Source organism: Berghia stephanieae, chromosome 7, assembly GCF_034508935.2.
Source record: "Berghia stephanieae isolate SIO BIC M18660-M18661 chromosome 7, UCSD_Bste_1.3, whole genome shotgun sequence".
NCBI lineage: Eukaryota > Metazoa > Mollusca > Gastropoda > Nudibranchia > Aeolidiidae > Berghia > Berghia stephanieae.
Window position 1 is genome coordinate 8,687,781 of NC_088366.1, and position 6,677 is coordinate 8,694,457.

The 6,677-nt window shown below is 37.1% G+C and overlaps 1 long non-coding RNA gene across 1 annotated transcript in view; it reads left to right on the plus strand.

The window, feature by feature from the left end:
• Positions 1-6,388: 6,388 nt before the first annotated feature.
• The window catches only part of LOC144976649 (uncharacterized), a 14,230-nt gene continuing 13,941 nt past the window's right edge, over positions 6,389-6,677 (plus strand). Inside the window, exon 1 of the long non-coding RNA XR_013646132.1 lies at positions 6,389-6,528. This is a non-coding gene — a long non-coding RNA (uncharacterized LOC144976649). The remainder of the gene's footprint in view (positions 6,529-6,677) is intronic.

The following is a 6,677-nucleotide window of genomic DNA, read 5'->3' on the forward strand; positions in this document are numbered from 1 at the left end:
ATTTTGATGGAAGGGCATCATATCTTGATGCCTGCTGCTTGTTTGTTTGTTTGTTTGTTTGCAATACTTAGTAAAACTGGGTGGGGTTTCCGACCTCCTATAGTGGGCAGGGAGGTACTTGTTGTGTCTTCTATCCCCCTGTATCTGTTTTTCAACTTGCTTTCTGTCTTTGTCTTGGATTGAGATTACTTAATTTTGCCCTGACCCTGGTCGGAGTTCTTGGATGGGAGGTAAACAGTCGAATGTATATTTAGAGTTTTGGGAGATGATATTTTTTTCCTTGTAAATCATCTCTCTGTTATGCATTGTATTATGTTTAGGTTACATATTATATTATTTGATTTGTAAACATTTGAGTGTATTCCTCTTAGCAGGGACCTGTGCTGTGTCTGGATAAGACATTTAGGTGATCTCAAACTTAAGTACTTTGACGGTGTGCTCTTGGAATCTATATCTTTTCCCTATTTGAACCAATTCCCTTTGTCTTCCTTTTTCTTGGGTACTTTAATCGTAATTCTAGAACTTTTGCTATCCCATTTTCTTCCTTTTTACTGGCGCTGATATGACCTTATTGTGTTGCATGCGCCGTAGAACTCTTAAAAATAAAACAAACAATACTTAGCGAATAGTCTGTTCTCTTTTGTCTTTCTCTATGAGGCATTTTCATTTTGGGGAAAGGTCCAGATGAGGTGATTTTTGTCTCAGACTGGATACTCATACCTGCCAACCTTTTCACTTTTGGCGGAATCATTCATACTTTCACTATTCCTTTCCTCTCTTCCGCCAGTGTCTCTAATATTCTGATTTTCAAAAATGATGAGTGAGAAGAAAATAAAATTGGGGAGATTGGGGGGGGGGGGGGGGGAGGGGGGCGTGACATGAAGGTAATTTTTTGTTTTTGTTTTTAATGATTGCCAAAAGGGAGCTAAGTACGAAAATTAATTGCATTCCTTCCCCCCCTTCCCCATTCCATTACCTAACACATCTGATGTAGTTTTGCCAGATGACCAGAAGACTGTCTTTATGTGTTAGGTGACAAATGTGGTGGTCATTTTGATACAGAATTATCCATTGTTAAGTCATTCATACTTTTTGTCTCAAATTCCTATTTTCTGACCTTCCGATTCCACTTTTGGAATGTGATTGGTTGGCAGGTCTGGGTACTAAAGTACATCTCTTGTATCACTTACCTCTCTTCTTCCTCTTCATCTCCTTCATTATGTGGATACCTCAAGTTTGAGTACTGCGTTTTGAGTGCAGCAGTGTGGTCTTGTGGTAAGACACTCGCCTTTGGATCGGAAGGTTCTGGGTAGAAGTCTCGCTCTGGGCGACGGATAGTTGAGTCCTTGGAGAAGGCTCTTTACTCAATTCTCTCACCATACTCAGGTGTAAAATGAGTACCTGGTCGTTCACAACGTTGTCACTGTCCGAAAAAAATATTGTAATATTGCCTAACTGGCATCGTGTTTTGTCCTGCATGTTAGTTGTTACTGGTGGTAAGAGGCCCTTGTTAAGGTCTTGAATAATAATAACTATATTTCTATAGCGCCTAACCATCCGCTTAAAAGTGTTCTGCGGCGCTTTATTATTAATTAACTCATATGCATACCTGCCAACCCTTCCACTTTTGGCGGAATCATTCCGTTTTTCACTCTTCCTTTTTGTACTATTCCGTCATTGTCTCTAAAATTCCGATTTACAAAATGATGATAATGGTAAGAATAAAAGAGAGCAAAGAGGTGAAATTCCTATTTTTTTTAATCTCAAATTCCTATTTTCAGGCATCCTGATTCCCTTTTTTGGAATTTGAAGGGTTGGCAGGTCTGCATACGTGGATAGCTCATACGGTAGAGTCACGGTCTCACCGGACAGGCGGAGTTGTCGTACCAATAAGGTCGCGGGTTCAAACCCCATCACCGCCGCGAAAAAATGTTATTCTCTATTGTCTTCTGGCACTTTTCTACTCACTTCATCTCTTTGTAAAAATTATTAATGCAGTTTATTTCTTTTATTAAAATAGATTCTGATGAACTTAAGACACGACTAGGTGTAAAGACTTCAATAAGGTCTTGTAAGTAAGAAGGACGGACCCACATTAGTAAAACGCTTATAGGCGTATAAAAGAATTGTGTACTCTATTCTATAGTGAACGGGGAGCCAGTGAAGGTCATGTAGAGTAGGAGTAATGTGCTTGCGCTCTCTCTCTCTCTCTCTCTCTCTCTCTCTCTCTCTCTCTCTCTCTCTCTCTCTCTCTCTCTCTCTCTCTCTTTCTCTCTCTCTCTCTCTCTCTCTCTCTTTCTCTCTCTCTCTCTCTCTCTCTCTCTCTCTCTCTCTCTCTCTTTCTTTCTTTCTCTCTCTCTCTCTCGAGTTTTTAATAGTAACAAGTCTGACTGGCTGCCTTATTTTGTATCTTATGCAGTCTATCGATAGAATACTTGGGCAACCAGACACAAGAACGTTATAATAATCTATTCTACTAAGTATGTATAGTGGATATTGCGCCATATGAATACTCTTGTTTGTTTTTGTTTTGTTTTTTTTTTTTGTTTTTTTTTCTCATTGAATTACATTTGATTTAAAAAGAAATTAGCAACAAAACAAAACAAAAACACACAAACAAAAAAACCCAACAAAATACAAAACAAAAGAAATCCTGTTTTCTTCTTTTCCTAAATCTATTCTCTTACTTTTTCTGGAGCTTAAATGACTCACGTGTGTTGAGAGTGATATTGGGAAAACAAAACAAACCAAATAAAAACTACCACGAAACAGCATCTTTCTCTAAAGCCCATGCTCTTAACGCTAACTCTAAATTAATCAGTCCCTTTGTGATGTGTGTAATCATCATTTTCTTTGGCGCTGAAATGACTAACTAAAACTTGTCCGAGCTCATTGTTGTGTCCTTGGGAAAGGCATTTTACACACATTACATCACTTGACTCAGGCACAAATGAGTATAAGGCGTAATATGATATTGTTTTTATTGTGCCTAAAAAAGACTCCTTTTTGGGGGGGGGGGGGGGGTTGGTTAGAAATGGAAGTTTAGTTCTATGTATGCGCTTGGCTAAGAAGCTCACACATACACAATACACACACACAAACAAACAACAATTAATAAGCCGACACACATACACAAGACACACACAAACAAACAACAATTAATAAGCCGACACACATACACAAGACACACATAAACAAACAACAATTAATAAGCCGACACACATACACAAGACACACAAACAAACAACAATTAATAAGCCGATTAAAGGACTAAAGAGGAGACACCCCCCCCCACCCACTCACACAAATAATTAAATATATATAGAATGAATAAATAAAAACAAACTAACAAACAAACACACACATACACAAGACACACACAAACAAACAACAATTAATAAGCCGACACACATACACAAGACACACACAAACAACAATTAATAAGCCGACACATATACACAAGACACACACAAACAAACAACAATTAATAAGCCGACACACATACACAAGACACACACAAACAAACAACAATTAATAAGCCGACACACATACACAAGACACACACAAACAAACAACAATTAATAAGCCGACACATATACACAAGACACACACAAACAAACAACAATTAATAAGCCGACACACATACACAAGACACAAACAAACAAACAACAATTAATAAGCCGACACACATACACAAGACACACACAAACAAACAACAATTAATAAGCTGACTGTACGAGGACCGATGACGAACAGATGCCTCCCCTCTTGCTTTTGAGACAAGTGCTCCACCACCTGAGCTATCAGGGCCGCTCTAAATAAATCTGGGGATTAATTTGCTATGAAAAGAGCTGTTATTACTCAAAGACGCAATGCTTTCTGGGATGTTTTATTACGTTCATCATGTTATATGGTGTTTTCTGTGTTGTTGGATCAGTGCTATCACTAACCCTTTCACAACGGTGATCCATTTCACTCCCAACGAAAAGCTACAAAAAGAGGGAATTCGGAATGAAACAATTCTAGCAGCGGACGTTTTTGGTGCAAACTATACTTTAGTACAACAATACCCCCTCCCCCTCCCCCTCCCGAAAAGCGACTAGAAAATGAAAAGAACAAAAATTGAGCTTCAATAAACAACAAACAATTTAAAAAACAAACAAACAAATAATAAATAAACAAAAAGAAAAAAAGAAAACAAAAAGCCCAGCAAAAAGAAAAAAAAAACAAACACAAAAACAAAACAACAACAACAAAAAACCAACAAAAAACAAAGCAAAAGACAACAATACAAAACACAAAACACCAAGACAAGACCCCCCCCCCCCAAAAAAAAAAAAAAAACACATTTAAAAAACCCAACCAAACAAAAATAAAAAAAACCCCAAAAACCAAACAAACAAAAAACAAAAACAAACAAAAACAAACAAAAGCAACAACAAACAAACAACAACAACAACAACAAAAAACAAACAAAATACAATATAAAGTAAAACAAACAAAACAATACAACAAAAAAAAACAAAAACTAAATGGGTAGCGAGTATAATAATATTATTATGCTCTCTTTGTTATGATATCCAAGTCACGTGCGCTATGTGGTCTCGTGGTATGACACTCGCGTTCGGATCGGACGGTCCTGGGTTCGAGCCTTGCACTCGGCGTATAGTTGAGTCCTTGGAAAAGGCTCTTTACTCACATTCTCTCACCGTACTCAGGTGTAAAATGAGTACCTGGCCGTTAACAGCGTTGTCTTTGTCCGAAAAATTGTAATATCTTCTAACAGGCGTCATGTCCCGTCCTACATGTTAGATGTTGCTGATGACCAGGGACCCTTTGTAAAGTGCTTTGAGCACATTTAGTGGATATTGCGCTATATAAAGCTCAATTAAAAAAAACAAATTTTTACACTCGAAACATCTAAATTTTATTTGTTTCATTCATCCTTTTTTGTTGACAAAGGGGAAACCGAAACGTTCATTTGATCTGTTTTTGTAATTAAATTGAAGCTTACATTCAATTTCACATTATTATTTATTTCTTCGAGCTTCGAGCAACAACATTTACAAATGCTACCCTAAAGAAAGCCACATTCGCTTTATTGTCCTTAAAATTAACGCTAAAATACAACGTTATAAAACCACTAAGTATGTGGCGACTGGTCAGTCACACATACAGAGTCTAGACTGACGTGTATTTAATTGCAGGTCTGATTACCCAAAAGTTTATGGGCTCATTGAAAAAAAAATAGAAGAAATGCTCTCAAACTTATGCAAATTATTTCCTATTATAACATTGCTAAATCAGGTAAGTAATTGTATTCGGTTATCAGACCTGAAAATAAGTGCACGTATGTCAAGACCAAACACAATTTTGTTTAAAATGCTCGGCCTTAAGCTCTCGTCATGTCTTGACCTACACGGTGTTGCCGTTGGCTTTGGGCCCATTATAAATCAATTTGAGCATATTTGGTGGAAACGTTGTTTGTTTTGTGTTGTTCCCTTATATATGAGTGTAAATGTTGTTGCTCGAAGCTCGAAGAAATAAATAATAACGTGAAGTTGAATGTAAGCATCAATTTAATTACAAAAACAGATCAAATGAACGTTTCTTGTTTCCCCTTTATCAACAAAACAGGATGATTGAAACACCTGAGATGAATAAGATGATGTGGTAGTGGCGTAGTTAAGATGAATAAACAAAACGTTGTTGATAAAGGGGAAACCCGAAACGGTCATTTGATCTGTTTTTGTAATTAAATTGAAGCTTACATTCAACTTCACCATATATATGAGTCACATCTACTCACTTTATTTTTCTCTCCATTGGTGGATATTACCCTATATAAAAGTGAACATTAAAAAAAAAGATCTAGTCTCGCGGTGAAAGGGTTAACATGTAAATGAAAGATTCCCACTGTGCGCGCTTATTCTGACAAAACATCTTATCCTCATTTTCCACCAGAAAACTTTTTATATCAAATTTCAATAGGGAATGAGATTAGCGGAAGAGTAGCGTCCCTTACAGAGAGAACGTCAATTTGGTTTTGAAGTATCTCAAGCCGCTTTCACCTGAAGCGAGGACGAGAGACGCAAGCGCACAACCAACATGACGTTCTCTCTCTAATAACTTTTCCGCCGGTGACGTCACAGACTATAGGTGACGTCCAATCAAGGGACGCTACTCTTCCGCTAATCTCATTCCCTATACCTACATTAAACGACGTCTATTTCGTTCCTTCTTTCTATACTGCTGGTTATTTTCTAAAGGCCAAAATGAGAAGAAAAAAAGTGTTTAGCCATTGTCGACTTTAGTTGTGGACTGTGGTGTCCAAAGGCTTGACAATGACCTCTCATAGGCATCTTGGACACTGACTGGGCAGTAGAAGTTAGGCCTATAAGTAAGTCTCGCCATCTGGTCGGACTGTAGCCGTAGTAGAGGTAGTAAGTAGTAGGTTTGTGTTTCGTATCGTTTGTTGTTCTTGGAGGAGTGCTGTGGAATATAACAGTGAGGTGCTCGTCGATAAAGGTAAATAAATAAATAAATAAATAAATATATAAATAAATAAATAAATCAATAAATAAATGAATAAATAAATAAATCAATCAATAAATAAATGATATGAAAAATAAATATGAACATTGATAATAGGCAGTGGCGTGGTATGCTTAATGTAT